General features: G+C 39.5%; 1 protein-coding gene across 1 annotated transcript in view; it reads right to left on the reverse strand.

The window, feature by feature from the left end:
• The window catches only part of LOC122740573 (carbohydrate sulfotransferase 4-like), a 33,302-nt gene extending 19,369 nt beyond the window's left edge, over positions 1 to 13,933 (reverse strand). Inside the window, exon 1 of the mRNA XM_043982946.1 lies at positions 13,801 to 13,933. The gene's annotated coding sequence lies outside the window, so the exon portion shown is untranslated. The remainder of the gene's footprint in view (positions 1 to 13,800) is intronic.
• Positions 13,934 to 19,353: the final 5,420 nt, after the last annotated feature.

Genomic DNA, 19,353 nt, shown 5'->3' on the forward strand with positions numbered 1-19,353 from the left:
CACTCATCATCAGTTCATGCAAGTCCTTCCAGGTTTCTCTAAACTCCTCCTGCTTGTCGTTTCTTACAGCTCAATAGAATTCCATTCCATTACATTCATATACCACAACTTATTCAGCCATTCCCCAAGTGATGGGCAGCCCCTCAATTTCCAATTCCTTGCCACCACAAAAAGAGCAGCTATAAATATTTTTGTACATATGGGCCCTTTTCCCTTCTTTTTCTGTTTTTTTTAATTGCATAGCTAGCTCACTGGTCTGCTCTTTCTCTATTTTGTTGATGTCAGCATTTAGAGATATAAATTTTGCTCTAATTACTGGTTTTGCAGCATCCCATATGTTTTGAGATGTTGTTTCACTATTATCATTCTCCTTAATGAAATTATTGGTTGTTTCTATGATTTGTTATTTAACCCATTCGTTCTTTAAGAGTAGGTTATTTATCAGCCATTTACATTCATTTATCATTTGTATGTCATTGCAACTATGTATACTCTGGGTATGGTTTGGGATTATATATATATATATATATATATATATATATATATATATACATATATATATATTTCAAGTATATCCTAAGTTATGCAGTGTAGCACACATTTTTACCATCATATTGTCTTTGGTGAAATTAATATGAGACTTATGATTTATGAAAACTTACTATTTCAGAGACTAATTCCTCTTACAGTAAGTTTAATGGAGATGGTTCAACTCCACATTACAGGCCCTGGAGAAAATATATGTACAACAGGAGGAGAGACAGGTACATGTAATATACCTTGATGGAGGCTGAGAGAACAGCCAAATACATTCAGGAAGTCCATAGTTTGCTTATGAGAGCAGCTATGTAGAGCACAATTGCTGGACATAGTCTAGTTTCTTCCTCTCTCACTCCAAAAATGGTCTGGTGTCATGTTAGCCTTAACACATGCACCTGGTTTAACTTAACTTGGCTTTTTCACTCAATCTGGTGGCATGGTCAGAATCTATCCACCTGAGGCCTAGCACAATTATTAGATGTCTATGCACCACAAGATGTGGTATAGTAACTTTTCCATAACATTTCAAGTGTCATCATGGACACATAACTAAATTTGGCCTTGATCCAGACATATAGTGGTAAAAAGTGTTAGTAATGTCATAACTGTCTCAATTTTGTACTGCATATGGATATGAGTATCCTCCAAAGAGGGGACTCCAATATGATATATATATATATATATAAAGTTTAAACTTGTTTTGTATATTTTGAAGAACTTTCATTGTTTAATTTGAACATTTTTGGACAATGCTATGCTAAAGATTAATGAAAACCCAGCAGTTCCAAAGACAACAGGAATCCAGAGGCAGCCAGAATCCAGACCAGAGTCCAGTTCCCCTGATGACATCTCAACCCTCCTTCGAAGACAAGATTTTAAAGACTTTAAATGGACATTTTTGGTTTTCCTTCTGTTACTATATACATCATCTGTAATATGTATTTTCCCTTTCCTATATTGTTATTAGCATACTGTTTGTTAGCATTGGTTATGCTATTCTGTTATTTTTTAAAAATTTATTTATTGTTTATTATTTTTTGTTCCATCAAGGAAACACCCCATGTTTCTTGACAAAACAAAGGGGAGAATGTAAAGAATTAATTGTTATTTGAGGTTTTTATGCCTTGGCATGCACTGGCCTGGGGCTCCACAAACCACATGGTGCTCCACCCACTGGTTGTAGCTGTTGCCATGGCGCTGGCACCTCATGTCGTCACCACTCGCCAACGCCTACATGGGCTTGGCAAAATTATAATGATTGGAAGCCTAGTCAGAGCGGCCAGCCAATTGGCTGGGGGTTGTGTGGGGTTTTCTGGGAATGGGGAGGAGAATTCGTCATTCTAGCTGGAAGCTGGAAGGCGACAGGAGCTCTGCTGTGTATTCTCAGCTAATTCCTGAGCGGTGGTATTTTTTCAGGTTGTATAATTTCCCTTTCTTCTTTTTATTTCCTTTCCCTTGATCCTACTGATCCTGTTTGTGTTTTTTTTTTTTAAGTTCGTTCTTGTTAAAATAAATCCTGTTCTGTTTTGAGGGAGGCTGCCGGTCTCCTTGCTTGCCCCAATATTGCAGCAAGCTGCTTAGCTAACACTCCCCAATTAAAAATTGGTCCCCACAAGGGGGCAGCTAGGTGGCACAGTGGACAGAGCATTGGCCCTGGATTCAGAAAGACCTGAGTTCAAATCCAGCCTCAGACACTTAACAATTACTAGCTGTGTGACCCTAGGCAAGTCACTTAACCCCAATTGCCTTACCAAAAAAAAAAAAAAAAGATTAGGTTATTTAGGCTCCAATTAATTTTTAATCTGTTTGTTTGTTCCCTTAAATATAATGTATTGCATTATGATCTGAAAAAGATGCATTTAATATTTCTGATTTTTTTGCATTTAACTATAAAGTTTTTATGCCCTAATATATGGTCAATTTTTGTTAAGGTACCATGTACCACTGAGAAAAAGGTGTATTCCTTTCTTATTCATATTTTAGCCTATTTCATGCCTTTTAAGGTTGACCTCTGCTCCTGGGGCACAGGGGGCACTGTCCCAAGCTTCTTTTGCTAGGAGCCAGAGGCCTGATTACTGGCTTTCTGCTCCAAGGCCTCACTATGGTGGCCTGGCCTAGTTTTATCTGTTAGGTACCAGATACCCCAGCAGGCAGATTGCCTTCTGCATTGAAGCTGTGAGCCTCACAGCTGGCAGGCTGAGCCAGGACCAAAGGGCTGATCTGTGCTGTGGCTAAGAGCCTCCCACTGGCTGGCCCAAACCCTCTCTTTGTTGTGCTGCACTTCCACTTTACCCTAGTGAGACAGACCTTTCCTGAAGATCTTTCAGGTTATCTTAAGCTGGAAGATCGTTCCACTCCATCTTTTTGTAGATTCTGTAGCTCCAGAATCTATTTAGAGGCTTAATTTAATGTTTCCAAGGGAAATTTAGGAGAGCTCAGGCAGCTTCCTGGCTTCTCTCTACCATGTTGGTTCCAACACCCCTCCCCGCCTCCCCAGTCTATTCCCATTCAATTCTCATCCAGGGAAGCTAGTTGGCACAGTGGCACACTGACCCTGAACTGGGGACCAGAGTTCAAATCTCATCTCAGACATTTACTAGTCATGTGACCCTAGGCAAATCACTTAACCCCAACTGCCCCAAATATCCAGGGCCATATCCTGTCATCCACATATTTCCACTGGACCCAGATTGCTCTGGAGGAGAGAGTGAGGCCGGTGACTTTGCACAGCACTGCCTCACTTAAATCCAACTCACTGCAAGTCATGACATCACCTTCTGCTGTCACGGTCCTCTTAGAGAACTATCTAAGATGCTATTCAGATTCTTGATTTCTTAATTATTTTTTGGTTAGATTCATCTAGTTCTGACAGGGGAGGACTGAAGTCACTTAAAATTGTAGTTTTGCCATCTATTTCCATCTATAATTCATTTAGCTTTTCCTTTAAAAATTTGGATGCTATAGCATTTGGTGCATATACGTTTTATACTGATATTCCTTCATTATTTATGGTACCTTTTATCATAATGTAGTTTCCCTGTTTAATCTCTTTTTTTGCATTAATTGAAGCATAATAAATTCTACTCCGGCCCTTTATTTTGACTCTGTGTATTTTGTATATTTGACTTTGTGTTTTTGACTCATTTTAAAATCTGTTTCTTGTAAACAACATATTGTCAGATTCTAGTATTTAATCAATTCTGCTATCCTTTTCCATTATATGGCTGAGTTCATCCCATTTACATTCAAAGTTATAATTTCCCTCCATTCTATTTTTCATCACTGTTTATGCTTCTCTCCCTCTTTTTACCCTATCCCCCTTTAAATGTCTGACTCCTGACCATTGCCTCTCTAAACCACATCCCTTCTAAGAACTCCTCCTTTATCCTCTCCCCTTGCTCTCTTACTTCTTGATCTGCACACCCTTCTAAGGCTCTAGCACTATCAGCTCTCCATTGCTTCTTGCCTCCACTATAACAGTTCTTCCCTTCGTGTCTCATTTGTATGAGATAATTTCTTTATTTTATCTCTCCCTACCCAATTTCATTTTGGATCATACTCAACTCAAGCCCAAGTCTTCTTTCTCTGTATGCTCTTTCAAGCAACCCAAGTAATGACAACATTCTTTTTTTGGAGGGGAGGGGCAGGGCAATGAGGGTTAAGTGACTTGCCCAAGGTCACACAGCTAGTAAGTGTCATATGTCTGAGGCTGGATTTGAACTCAGGTCCTCCTGAATCCAGGGCTGGTGCTCTATCCACTGCGCTACCTAGCTGCCCCCAATGATACAATTCTTAAAGGGTACGAGATGTTTTCCCATATAGGAAGTAAAGATTTTGACCTAAGTCCTGGTCTTTAATATTTACCTTGTTTTGTTTCTCCTGAGTCCAGTAGGCCAAAATTTCCTCTTAATTCTGGTCTTCACAAATACCTGAAAGTCCTTTAGTTAATTAAATACCTATTATTTTCCATTTAGGACAACACACGGTTTTGCTGGGTAAGTAATTTTTGGTTGCAAGCCTAGCTCCTCTGCTCTTTGAAATACATTGTTCCATGACCTCGAGTCTTTTAATGTAGTAGCTGCTAAATCTTGTGTTATGCTGAGTGTAGCTCTACAGTATTTAAGTTCTTTTTTATCTAGTTGCTCATAGTATTTTCTCCTTCACCTGAGAGCTTAAAAACTTAACTACGATGTTACTGTGAGTTTTCATATTGGAATCTCTGTCATGTGGTGATCTGTGGATTTATTCTATTTCTATTTTACCCTCTCATTCTAAAACTTCAGGGCAGTTTTCCTTATCAAGTTCTTTTTTCAATTTTTTTTTTTTTTGGTGAGGCAATTGGGGTTAAGTGACTTGTCCAGGGTCACACAGCTAGTAAGTATCAAGCATCTGAGGCCCGATTTGAACTCAGGTACTCCTGATTCCAGGGCCAGTGCTCTATCCACTGTGCCACCTAGCTGTCCCTACCACCTAGCTGCCCCAACAAGTTCTTTAAAAATAGTATCTAGGGGCAGCTAGGTGGCGCAGTGGATAAAGCACCGGCCCTGGATTCAGGAGGACCTGAGTTCAAATCTGACCTCAGACACTTGACACTTACTAGCTGTGTGACCCTGGGCAAGTCACTTAACCTCAGTTGCCTCACACACACAAAAAAATAGTATCTAGACTATGTTTTATCACAATTTTTATGTTGTCTCTCTTTAATCTGTTCAACAGGTCAGATGTTTTTCTAATGAGATATTTCACATTGTATTTTTCTTCATTCTTTTGATTTTACTTTATTATTTCTTGGTGTTTTATGAAGTCATGCACTTCCCCTTGTCCAATTCTAATTTTTAAGGAGTTATTTTCTAAGTTTTTGGATCTCTTTTTTCCAATTAATTGACTTTCTTTTCATAATTTTCTTGTTTTTCTCTCATTATTCTTATTTTTTTCCTAATTTTTCCTCAACTTCTCTTATTTGATTTTTAAAGTCCTTTTTAAGCTCTTCCTAAAACTCTTTCTGGGCTCACACCCATTTTGGGTTTGTTTGTTTGTTTTTAATAGAAGTAGCTGTCAACTTCACAATCTTCTGAGTTTAAACCCAAATCTTCTTTATCACCATAGTAGCTATCTATGGTTAGTTCCTTTCTCTTTTGATTTATTGTGGTTGTTGTTGTTGTTCTTGATCTTAGTTGATTTTTTGTCTGTTAACTTTATGCTAAAGTTGAGCTCTCGCGTGTTGGGGATAATGTCAGGCTTAAGGTTTTTTATGCTATTGTTTTCTGTGCTCTATCCTGAGATTTGATTTCAGGTATTCTTTCCAACCCCTGAGCCATGACCAGGTCCCCCTTCAACACCATCGCCACAAATGCTCTTGTACCCTGCAGTCCTTCCCACAGCTTCAAGCTTCAGCTCACCCTTTTGCCCTGGAACCCAAACCATAGGCAGTAAGGTCTCTGCCCTCTGTGACTGTACTAAACAGTATGTGCTTGCTTCCCCTCACCCACAGCTACAGCCCAGGACCAGGTCAAGTTAGCACACCTGAGCTCAGCATTCAGCACCAGAAGAGGGCCCTGTAATCTTCCCCTGATTAACTGTCTACCCCCACACTGTCCTTAAAGTGAAAGTCCCTGAAGCTGAGGTTGCCACCTGACAAAGCTGCCCCTAATGTTTGTGGTCTGGTAATTCACCTGTATCTGCTTGAAGGTATTTGCACTTCAATCAAGTCAAACCTCCACTCCAGAAGGATGGGTCTTTCCTAAGGTCTTACCAACTTGTCTTAGGTGAACAACTGCTTTACCCCCAACTTTTAAATGTTTCTGCCACTGAAAGTTCACTTTGAAGTGTTATTTTATATTGTTTGTGGGGGAATTTAGGAGAGCCAGGAAATTTCCCACCTTATTCTGCTATCTTCTCAGAATCCTCTCTATATTTACTTTTTAAGAGGATCTTTTCCTTGAGAAAGAATCTCTTTCCCAGATTCTGACCAAAATCTGGGAGACAAACAAGAGACACTGAGCTAAGAGGGAGTCTTTGTTTTGTGGTGTTTTATGACTGAAAAGTAAATTCTCTACTGGAGATTTCTAAATTTCAGTTTGGATGATTTTTTTTAATAAATGCTGGAATGTTCTAGTGAATTGGGGTTAACGTGCTTTAGAATTTGTTTTAAGGAAATTTTATAATTATATAAAAGTTATAGGGGCAGCTAAGTGGCACAGTGGATAGACCACCAGCCCTGGAGTCAGGAGTACCTGAGTTCAAATCTGGCCTCAGACACTCAATACTTACTAGCTGTGTGACCCTGGGCAAGTCACTTAACCCCAATTGCCTCACTAAAAGAAAAAAAGAAAAAGTTATAATGAAAATAATGTTCAAGTCATTTATCACTCTTTATCTGGAAAGTGGCAAATGTATTATTTTTCAGGTTAGAGTGAGGTCATTTTACTGAATGTAAGCAGTGTTAGTGAAAATTTCAAAGTGGAAAAAAATAAGCTGCAGCTTTCATTTTAAATGTTAACTCTTACCTGGTTCATAGAAAAGAGAAAAACTTGTGTAAATCAGAGACAATCTGTAAGCTGTTAAAGGGGTTTAATTGCTAGGAACATGTTAATGGATTTTGGTGCATCCATCTCCCATGGAATAACAGAATTGTAACTAATTAGAAATAATTTAACAAAGTACATTAAGAGCAAAGTTACCTAAGTTGAAATAAATGATATACCTTTAGGAATATGTCTTTAGTAAATCATTGGTCTGATTTAACAAAAAAGTATTAAAATTATTAAGGAGAAATGTGCAGAGAAATGTAAAAAAAAATTTAGACATGTATGCTATTTGAATAAAAGGGAGAATTTAGGAAGTGAACAAGTAAAAGAAAATTTATGAGAAGACTATGAAGGTAATGAGAAAAGTGGTTTTCAAGACTACTGGAGGTATACATACAGAGAAATGTGAGAAAGTTTGAGGATGCTGAAAGAAAGGTTTGAAGGAAGTTTTGGTTTCATTGAAATAAGAAAGATGTGAGAAATTTTATGTATTTATTTTATGGAGACTAAAGTAACAAAAAAAAATGCAGCTTGGAACTCCCAGGCTCCAAAGCAAGGGGAGAAGAATGCAAAATTAGAATTGACCAGATAATAAAAGAGGTACAAAATCTTAGTGAAGAAAATAACTCCTTAAATATAGAATTGGCCAAGGAGAAGATGGGGAAGGAGTGGGGGAGTAAGTGAGCCTAACTCATCAGAATTGGCTCAAAGAGGGAATAATATCCACACTCAAGAGGGGATAGTAATATATCTTGCCCTGTGGGAAAGTGGGAAGAGAACGGGATGGGGAGGGGGGGAGAGAGGCAGTGAAAGCAAGAGCAGATTGGGGGAGGGGGCAGTAAGAAGCAAAACACTTTCAAGGAGTGATAGGGTGAAGGAAGATAGATAATAGAGTAAATATCAAGGGGAGGGATTTAGATGGAGGGAAATACAGTTAACCATAGTAACTGAAAGAAATGATGAACAGGATGCCATCAGAAGGATGTATGAAAAATGGAAATCATCTACAGAGATAGAACTGATGGTATCTGAATACAGACTGAAGTATAATTTTATTTGTTAGCTCCTCTTTCTAAAGGTATTTTGTCTATTTTCATTCACAACCTGACTAATGAGAAATGTTTTGCATAACTGAACACATATGACTTATATTGAATTGCTGGATTTCATAGGGAGGGATGAGGAGGGAGGAAAGAAGAAATTTTAGAACACAAAGTTTTAAAAAATCAATGTGAAAAGTAATGATGAGCAGGAGGAGTTCAGAGAAACCTGGAAGAACTTACATGAACTGATGCTGACCAAGAGGAGCAGAACCAGGTGAACAACGTATACAGTAACAGCAACGTTGTATGATCAACAATGGTGATAGACTTGGCTCTTTTTAGCAATGCAATGGTCCAAAACAATTTTAAAGAACTTCATGATGGAGAATGTTCTCAACATCCAGAAAAAAAGAACTGTGGTTTAGGAATGCAGATTGAACCTTATTGTTACTACTTTTAGGCTGGTTTTTCCCTTGTGCTCTGACTCTTCTGTCACAATATGTCTAATGCAGAAATATGTTTGATGTGATTGCACATATATAACCTATACTGGATTGCTTTCTGTCTTGAGGAGGAGGGAGGGAAGGGAGGGTGGGAGAAAACTTTGGAACTGAAAATCCTATGAAAACAAATGTTGGAAACTATCCTTATATGTCACTAGAAAATAATAAAATACTGAACAAAAAAAAATAGAATTGGCCGAGTAGAAGCTAATGACTCCCACATTAAAGAAGCATGATATTCTGGAAAGCAAAGGAGTGAGGATTACAACCAAGAATAATCTACCCAACAAAATTGGGCATTATCTTACAGGGGGAAAATGAATATTTAATGAAATAGAGAACATTCAAACATCCCCAATGAAATGACGAGAAATGAATAAATAATATGACTTTCAAATATAAGACTCCAGAAGAGCATAAAAAGATAAACATAAATGAAAAATCATAAAGAACTTAACAAGGTTAAACTATTTACATTCCTATATGGAAAGATGATACATGTAACTGCTAAGAACTTTCTCATTATTAGGGCAATTAGAAACTATCTACACAGTTGATTATGTGGGGATGACCTAAAAAAACAGACGAACTAGAAAGAGGGATGCAGTAGGAGAAGAAAGGGAAGAGTGAGGAGAACTATCTCACATAAAAGGGGCATGCAAGAAAAAGCTGCAATAATGGAGAAGGAAATGGGGGAGGAGAGCAACATTTGAACCTCACTCATATGAAAGGGTACAAAGAAGGAAAATACATATATGAACACTCAGCTGCATATAAAAATCTATCCTACTCAATGGGGAAGTAGAAGGGGAAGAGAATAAAAGAAAGTGTATGTTAGGGGGGAGTAATAAAAGGAAAGGCGTATTAAGGGGGACAGTGGACAGAAGCAAAACAAACTTTTGACAAGTCACAAGGTTAAAGGAGAAAGGGGGGCAGCTAGGTGGCGCAGTGGATAGAGCACCGGCCCTGGAGTCAGGAGGACCTGAGTTCAAATCCAGCCTCAGACACTTGACACTTACTAGCTGTGTGACCCTGGGCAAGTCACTCAACCCCAAATGCCTCACCAAAAAGAGAGAGAGAGAGAGAAGGATAAATAGAGGAAAATAGGATGAAGGGAAATGCATTGTTAGTAATCATAGCTATGAATGTGAATGAGATAAACTCACCTAAAAATGGAAGTGGATAACTGAATAGATTAGAAACCAGAACTCAACAATACATTGTTTATAAGCAACAACTTAAAACAGACACACACAGAGTTAAAATAAGAGGCTAAAGCAGAATCTCTTATACTTCAGCTGCAGTAAAAAAATAAAATAAAATAATTTTTTAAAAGAGGCGGGGTAGCAATCATGATCTCAGACAAAGCAAAAGCAGAAATAGACCAAATCAGAGATAAGCAGGGAAAACTACATCTTGATAAAAAGCACCATAGATACTGAAGTAATAATACTAAATATGTATGCACCAAAGCAATAGCATCCAAATTCTTAAAGGAAAAGTCAAATGAATTACAAAAGGAAGTAGAAAATTAAACTATACTAGTGGGGAACCTAAACTTTCCCTCTGAGAATTAGATAGTCTAAGCATAAAACAAATAAAAAGGGGGGCAGCTAGATGGCGAAGTGGATAGAGCACCAGCCCTGGAGTCAGGAGTACCTGAGTTCAAATCCGGCCTCAGACACTTAACACTTACTAGCTGTGTGACCCTGGGCAAGTCACTTAACCCCAATTGCCTCACTAAAAAAAAAACCAAAAAACAAAAACAAAAACAAAAACAAAAACAAATAAAAAGGAAATTAAGGATATGAATAGAATTTTAGAAAAGTGAGATGTGATAGACCTCTGGAGAAAACTGATTAGGAATAGAAAGAAATATATCTTTTTCTCAGCTGTACATGGCACCTTCACAAAAACTGACCATATATCAGAGTATAAAAATCTCACAAACAAATGCAAAAGGAGAAATATTAAATTCACCATTGTGGGGGTTTTTTTTGTTTCCAAATTCTATTTTTTAATTAGTAAACATTTTTATTTAAAGTTTTTAGTTTCAGATTCTATCACGCTCTTCCTCCCCTGTCCCTGAGGTAGTAAACAATCAGATATATGTTATACATGTGCAATTATATAAAACATTTCCATATTAGTCATTTTATATGACAAGGCTAGAATAAAAGAAAAAAATGAAAGAAAGTGAAAAATAGCATGCTTCAGCCTGTATGCAATCAATATCAGCTCTTTCTTTGAAAGTGAATAGTATGCTTCATCATTAGTCCTTTGGGATTGTCTTGGATCATTGAAATACACCATTTTCAAACAATAGTGCAATAAAAATGACATTCCATAAAGGGCTGTAAAAGCATAGATTGAAAATTCATCAGAAACTAAATAATGCAACCGTAAACAATGAGTGGGTCAAAGAACAAATCATAGAAACAATAATTTCATTAGAGAGAATGAGACAACACGCTAAAATTTGTGGGATGGTACCAAAATAGTACTTGAGGAAAATATGTATCTCTAGATGTACACATCAATAAAAGAGAGAAAGGGGGCAGCTAGGTGGCACAGTGGATAAAGCACTGGCCCTGGATTCAGGAGGACCTGAGTTCAAATCCAGCCTCAGATACTTGACACTTACTAGTTGTATGACCCTGGGCAAGTCACTTAACCCTCACTGCCCTGCAAAAAACAAAACAAAACAAAAACAAAAACAAACAAACAAACAAAAAGAGCTCATTTATACCTTGTGAGCAGCCAAGCAGTCCAGGCAAAATAGGGAAGGGAAAAAGGTAGCCCAAGAGTGGAGTTTTTAATGTCCAGTTGTCATGGATGGGTTCAGAGATGGCCAGGACAGAGAAAGAAGGCAAGTAAGAAATAAAAGGGGATATATTTAAAAGTAAAAGTAAACTGTATAGTAGATATATGCAATTTCATATGTAATCTACTTTTTCTCTCCTGTTTTGTATATAGACAGGCTCATTTCATCTGGTATTTGTTAAGTTCAGAATAAAAAAATTTAAAAACTTTAAAAGGATTCTGTCACTTTTACACCTTCCAGAAGCACTAAAGTAGGATTTTAATGGAGTATATTTTTCTACCGATAATTAAACAAATCTTGAAATAATATAATACAGTATAGACAATACTATAGATTTTTTAAAGATTTTATTCTAAATGGTCAGAGACAATACTATAAAAGTTCAAGGGTGGGGGCAGCTAGGTGGTGCAGTGGATAAAGCACCAGCCCAGGATTCAGGAGGACCTGAATTCAAATCCTACATCAGACACTTGACACTAGCTGTGTGACCCTGGGCAAGTCACTTAACCCTCATTGCCCCACAAAAATTTTTTTAAAAAGTTCAAGGGTCAAATTCTTAATGAGCTGGAACAAATATTCTTTTATAGTTCAAATAGCAACCTAAGGTGATTAAGGAAACATAATATCTAGTCCCAGGATTGCCAGGATTTTAATTATTTTAAAAGAAAAAACAAAACAAAAAAATATGGTTGCATTTGTTCTTACATTACTATCATTTCCCCATATACTCCTTCTGACCCCCTCCCAATTTCTTATCCAAATAGCCTTCCTTTGTAAAAAAAAAAAAAAAGGAAAGTTTATTGTATGTTCTCAAACAAATCTTCTCCATCCCCCCCATCTTGTCATTTTATCCCTCCTTCAAATGGAAAGTGAAAAAGACTCCAAGATTATTGGCATCATGCATTTTTTAGACTCTACAAGCAAGCCTTGCTACCATAATCCAACAGTGAGATGATACAGTTCAGTGGAAAGAAGCCTGGGTTGGGAATTGGAAGGTCTGCTACTGACTACTGCTTGTGCGACCCTGGACTCAGCCTCTCGGGCCTCTGTTTCCTCACCTGTAATCTGGAGGAAGTAAGCCTTTATTTAGCTGCTACTATGTGCCAGGCACTTCACTAAGTACTTTTTGAAAATTACCTCATTTGATCCAACCAGCCAACCTGGGAGGTATCCCATTTTATAATTAAGGAAACTGAGGCAGGCAGGGATGAAGCAACTTTCCCAAGGTCAAACAGCTAGTAAGTGTCTAGGGCAGGATTGGAATTTAGGCCTGTCTGACTCAGGTGCTGTACTCCATAGCTGCTTTGGTGGAAGAGGTGAAGCAACCAGACCAGTATCACACAGTCTGTGAGCATCTGCGGTGGGATTTGAGTCCAGGTCTGACTATCCAGGTCCCTCTATCCACTTCTCTAGCACTTGGCTTACAGCTCTCTTATGGACTTCTCTTATTCTCATTTGAATAGCTCTTTGTATAGTAGAGCTAGAAACCAAGGGCTATAAGAGAGATCGTTGCTATAATTCATAATCAGCTTGAGAACTCTCGCTCTTAGACTCACGGTACAACTTCAGCCAGTTATTGGCAGAACTCCCAGACTCTCCATTGGGATTATCATTAAAACCAGAAATTCCATGAGAAGTGTCTAGCTAGGAATGAGGGCAAAGGATGGTAACACTAACAGGATGATCGTGGGAAGGAGGCAGAGATGTTGATCACCACAGGTGGGACAGAGCGTCACTGTGACCCTCTCTGTAGGGGACAAGCATTTCCTAAAGGGAACCGCAGAGAGCCAGCCCTGACGCTGGCATGACATTTTTCACACAGGGATCTGATTCTTACAAATAAGGCAGAGATTGTTCTAGTGGGGGGACTGCACGTGTAATTTCAAAACTGTCCTGTCCAGGTAACTGCATCTATCAACACAATTTGGCACCTTCTCTAGCCCTTACAGTCAGAAGTATCTGACCTCTAAGAGAAGCCAGCTCTCCATCCATTTCTCTGCTCGGACGGTTTTACAAATTAAAAAATTATTCCCAATTTGCAATTGACACATAGGGAAGTGAAGACAGTTACCACTTGGAATCACAGAACTTTAGGGGGTAGCAAGGATCTCAGAGTTCACATTTTGCAGATAAGGAAACTGAGGCCCAGGGTGGCTCCAAAGTGGACCCGCTGTGACCCTGGCCAAGTCTCTTCCTTTCTCTGGGTCTCTGTAAAGGACCCCTGCCAGCTCTGACATTCCAGGATCCCAAGAGCTCTTCTTGCTGAGTTTAGAATCAGCGCTGCCCAGCTCACCCACACTCTGGGCACTGCCCAAGGGGACTGACTGCCCTGCGGGAGATGCGCAGGGGCACTGTGTTCTTACCGTCTCCCCCAATTTGACTCCTTCCCCTGCTTGGCAGTCCTGGCAGCTCTCTTCCGTTGCCTCAGGATCTCCTCTCCTCCAGCCTCTAGTCTCCCGCTACATTTTGCATAACTTCCTAAGCGAGCCTCTTTTCTGGGAGCAGTTTTAGTATCTTCTTGCAGCCAGGAAATGACCCCACCTTCCAAGACTGGTGTGGGGCAGACGGCAGAGCCCGTCAAGGAGTGGTGCTAGGGACAGCTCTGAGAGCCACACAGCAAGTGGTGTGTGAAGATGACCACGAGGACTAGAGCCCCTGGGGGGATGTTTCCAGCACGGAAACTTCACTCCTACTGGGCAGGGAGGAGCAGAGGAGGAGGAAGCAGGACGCCTCTGGAATGTGGCTCCTCCTAGGTCAGGAGCTTGCTGCCCGCCTCAGGAATGGGGGAGAACAGAAGGCATATGGGCAGAAAAGCCACAGACCCACCAAGGATCATTAGGCTGCCCCCACCTCCACCCTACCCTGATAACAGGAAGCTTTGGTTTCCCTGTGATCTTCCCAGAAGAGCACAGAAGGTGAACACTGGGCTCCCACTCTTCTGAGTCTTTAATCACCATAGTCTGGGGGAAAGGGGGAAGTTGGTTAAAAATATGCTGCTCTTGGCACAGTGAGGAGCAGAGCTCCTGCCCTCTTCCCAGAGGGAGGAACACTAAGCTCCCTGAGGAGGAGGTATAACGAGGTGTGTTTGGGGCAGAGGGGGAAGGAACATCATCTTTTCTTTCTTTTCATACAGTTGTTGGCTGATGTCATCAGGCCTACTGAATTCAATCAATCAATAAACATTTATTAAGTGCCTACTATGTGCCAGGCACTGTGCAAAGGTGAGAGAAAAGGCCCTATCTGGACTCTTCTCAGAGCCCTAGAGACAGAGCGTGAGTCTAGTTTCAAGCCTCACAACTTTGTTGCCTGAACCGCCCAGCAGGGGGCCGCCAGGCACACAAGGCTCTAAAAAGCTGCCAGAGCAGGATCTGGAATAGGGCCCGTGTTTTATGGGAGTCTGGCTAAGCTGAGAGTTCACCTTGAGGCACCCAAGGTTATCCCCATGTGACCCCGGTATTCAAACCCCGATTTAAGTTTTATTTCTTGACAAGTTACAAATGGTTATGTATTTTAACACAGCCCTGTTCTAGTGAGGAATGGACATTCTTGCCCAGAATATGGTTAAGGCCTAGTGTCACAATCTGATTGGTTGACTGGTACGATCTGATTGGTTGTTAACAGGACGGTCTGATTGGCTGACTGATACAATCTGATCGGTCCTTATAGTTACCATATATGGGAGGCTGGTACTATATGCTGTGATTGATTGTTTTTTTCATGCTGTATGTAAATGAAAACTGTAATGTGATTGGTCCAGAGGGACCCTTGGTGGGTATAAATTACAGTGTGGGACCTCACCTCAGTGTACTCTCTGGCACATTCAGAAGTGTGCCCATCTTCTAAGATGAATAAAGATGCCTTCAACCACACTCTGCTGCCTGCTTGGATTCTTTGAGCTGTGAGCTGCTAGCAACACTTGAGCTGCTGACACTTGAGCTGCACAACACTATGCAAGCTGTTAGCTGTGTTTCTAACAAAGGGATGGGGATACCAAAAGAGGCAAAAGACAGTTGCTGCCCTCAAGAAGCTTATAATCCATATTTAATATCACCTTCCTAGCTCCTAGGAGATTTGTCAGTGGGAAAGCTAGAAAAAGCAGAAAAGTGAGCTGTCTGGGGTACCCTTTTTGCTAGTTTTTCATCTGAGTTCACCTAACCAAACAACATGGTCACCTAAACATAAACAATGTTGTGCCATCACTACCACAAATCATAAGCAGTCAGATATTTGTCTCAACTGCATTGATTGTGCTCCCTCCCCAGTTTCTAAATTGCTGAATTGTCTTGGGTCTCTTGCCTCATTTAAATTTCATATACATTTAATTCAACTAATATTTTATTAAGTGCTTATTAAGTGTAAAGCCCAGTAGTCTAATTTGCCCTAGGGAGATGTAAAGATATGACAGAATCAGAAACTTACCATCCAAAAGGCAGCCAGAAGGAGCAGTGGGTAAAATTTGGGTCCTAAAGTCAAAAAGACTCAAATTCAAATCCAGCCTCAGCTATTTCCTCATTGTGTGACCCTGGGAAAGTCACTTAATCTCTGCCTGCTTCATTCTCAATTGAACAATGGGGATAATAATAGCACCTATCTCTCAAGGTTATAAGGATCAAGTAACTCATTTAGCACATAGTAGGTGCTTAATAAATGCTTGTTCCCATCCCACCTCCAACAACAGAAAGACAGACAAGTGCATAAAAAATTATAATGTAAATAAGAATACAAAAGACTACAAGACAGATACAAATATACCATTCTAGGCTTGAGGAAGGAATGATCTTGCTAACTCAGCAAGAAGAGCTCTTGGGATCATAGAATAATAGCATTTCAGAGCTGGTAGGGGTCCATTACAGAGGAGGAACCTGAGACCCAAAGAAAGGAAGAAGCTTGGCCAAGGTCACAGTGGTCGAAATTGTCAGGGTCCACTCTGAAGCCACCCTGAGCCTCAATTTCCTTATCTGTAAAATGTGAATTCTGATTCTTTTATAAATAACTTACTTCGAAACTACAATATGGATTATAATTTTTTAAAATGGACCCTGATTCTCTGGGACACCAAAGGCCTATCAGCTTCCTCCCATTGCTGATTCAGTTAAGATGTAAGAATAGTCACTGGAGAGCCTAAGACTGTCTAGGACAATCAGGCAACCTGATATATGGAGTAGCCCAGTGTATGTGAATCACTCTGTTCCTCCCTGCTCCGTAGAAGTGAAGAAGATGATGATTTCAATTCAATTAACATTTATTAAGTACCTACTATGTGCCAGGCCCTAGTAACACAAAAAAGAGGCAAATGATGGTCCCTGCCCTCAAGGAGCTTACAATCTAGTGATGATAAGGACAGATAGCATTTATATAGCACTGCAAGATTTACAAAATGACCCCAGACTAAGAGGTTGAGCATCTTGCCCAGGATGACATGCAGAGGGATGTGCTGGTAAATGTTTAACATTGCAGGGAAGGGGGATGTACAGCACACTTTTTTTTTTTTTTTAGTGAGGCAACTGGGGTTAAGTGACTTGCCCAGGGTCACACAGCTAGTAAGTGTTAAGTGTCTGAAGCCAGATTTGAACTCAGGTACTCCTGACTCCAGGGTACAGCACCCTTTTAAGTTTAACCTTCATTATTAACATTTTCTCCATCACTTTCTTAAGTCTATATGATGTGTAGTGTTTGCCAATTTCTGAATCACAGTAAAAATTTAACAATCAGCTCTTAAGTTGGTATAGTTGGCACACCCCTGCAACTAGTAAACACCTGAGACAAAATCTGAACTCAGGGCTTCCTGACTCCAAATTCAGTATCCTATCCACTGCATCACCTCCTGCTATCAAGGAAGAAGAAAAATATATATGGAAAACACACAATTAAAACATACTTCAAACAGATAAGAACGCCCATAAATAGAATAAGGTCACAATAAATCCAAGTTCTCGGTGGATATGGCTTCATATGTGAAGAAAATTTTAAGAGATTAATTAAAAAGGAAAGATACATGTTCTGGAGGAAAGTAGAAGGGGAGGCATTCTAGGCAGGGGGAGTTGTGAATCCTCAGAGAGGGCAGCAAGGTTTTATGTCAATATTATGCAATGCTTCTGGGCCATGGAAAAATAAATGCATGACAGATACTGACGTTCTACATGTTAGAACAAAACCTCTTAGATTACAACACCATTGTATGGGGAAGGAAATAAATACAGGGGTTGTATGTGAAATTCAATTTCAGGTTCAGTTTTTGCTGGTGCTGTTTTGCACTATGCAGCAGGCATAGTGAATTCAGCCCAGTGGTGTTGGGGTGGGGTTTAAAGGAGGGACAGATAGAGACAGAAACAAGGATTAACTGAGCATTGAAGGATTGACTCTAGTGGCCAGACCTCTGTTCTCTAAAACAAAGAATTCTCATGGAAGTTCCCTGGAGGTAGAAGAGACTTGGAAGCTTGGCAGATGCCACTGCCTGAAGTTTAAGAGAAAACAGTAAAAATTTAATTACTTTCTCCAGTGCCTATTCTGGGCATGTACTCTCCACATAGTTTTCTTTACTTATTTGATCTGTTTCCATTTCCTGAATTTATGACCTATTATAAACCATATTTAAGTCACACCTATAATGACAGGTAGGGAGGAAGAAGGTTAATGAAGAATACGAATTACTAGTTTTGTGGACACATAACTTAAAGTGATCAGAGGTTTAGATCTCTACCTAAAACACTAGAGATTTCTTTCCCTTGCTACAGGCTGAGCTGGTAGAGATGGGAATTATATAATTTTAATTTTATTAATAATTCCTATAAACTCCTACATAGAAATATAAGAACCACATAACTTGAGACCTTAACTTCCAGGCTAATGGAGTCACTGGTGAGCAGATTCCAGTGGCTTAGAGTAAAGGCATCTCAAAGAAGCTCTTTGGCAGAGTAGAGGTGTGGACTATGAGATGGTCATGACTCCTGAGCTATCCTATAAGAAGAGGAAGTTATGGTCACAGAAGAGAGGCCCCTTACCCCTGAGAGCTGATGGAAATTCCAATAGAGGAAAGAAAAGAATCCCTCTTCCTTTTTTTGTTTTTCCAACTTAAACCACCAAACCTTGTCAGATAGAGACACCTGCTGGTTACACCAGGAACTTTGGGTGAAAAAAGAATGGCTATTTAAGTAGGAACCAATGAAAATGGAAGACAAAAGCAGTTGGATAAGTGTAGGGGAGGATTAAAGTATAATAATCACTAGATTCTTTACACATCTATTATTAGGGATTTGTATAAGTAATAATAGGATGCCACTGTGTGTGTTTGAGCACTGAAGTGGCATGATACTTAAAAAGCTTGAATCTACTCAATATCTAACATTAATAGGAATAGATCTATTATTTGGGACAGGAATTTTTTAACCTGAACCTTGTTTCAAAATCATCCTTTCATCTCTAAAATGGGTATAGTGGACTAGATGACCTCTTCAGTGCTTTGTGGCACTATGATCCTATGATTAAGAAAATCCTTTATTAAATTAGAATAATAAAATTACTCAATTTTTCAGGGAAGTTGTACAACATAGCCTCAAAAGCCTTCAAAGATCTATGATTTCAGAGATGTGAGTATTACCTTGGTCTGGACCTGTGATTTCATTTGGTATTCCTTTAATCAATAATTTTCATGACTTACTATTGCCAACGTCATGTTGAATAACAGGCAGGCTGGTCCTCAGATGATAAAAATATAGTCTGTGACCAAGAAAATATTTGAAATCTTTCTAATTTAATTTAATAAGATCTGTGGGGATCAATAGATCTTTTCTCTCTCTCTCTCTCTTTTTTTTTTTTTTTTAGTGAGGCAATTGGGGTTAAGTGACTTGCCCAGGGTCACACAGCTACTAAGTGTTAAGCGTCTGAGGCCGGATTTGAACTCAGGTGCTCCTGACTCC

Source organism: Dromiciops gliroides, chromosome 2 (genome assembly GCF_019393635.1).
Source record: "Dromiciops gliroides isolate mDroGli1 chromosome 2, mDroGli1.pri, whole genome shotgun sequence".
Classification (NCBI taxonomy): Eukaryota; Metazoa; Chordata; class Mammalia; order Microbiotheria; family Microbiotheriidae; genus Dromiciops; species Dromiciops gliroides.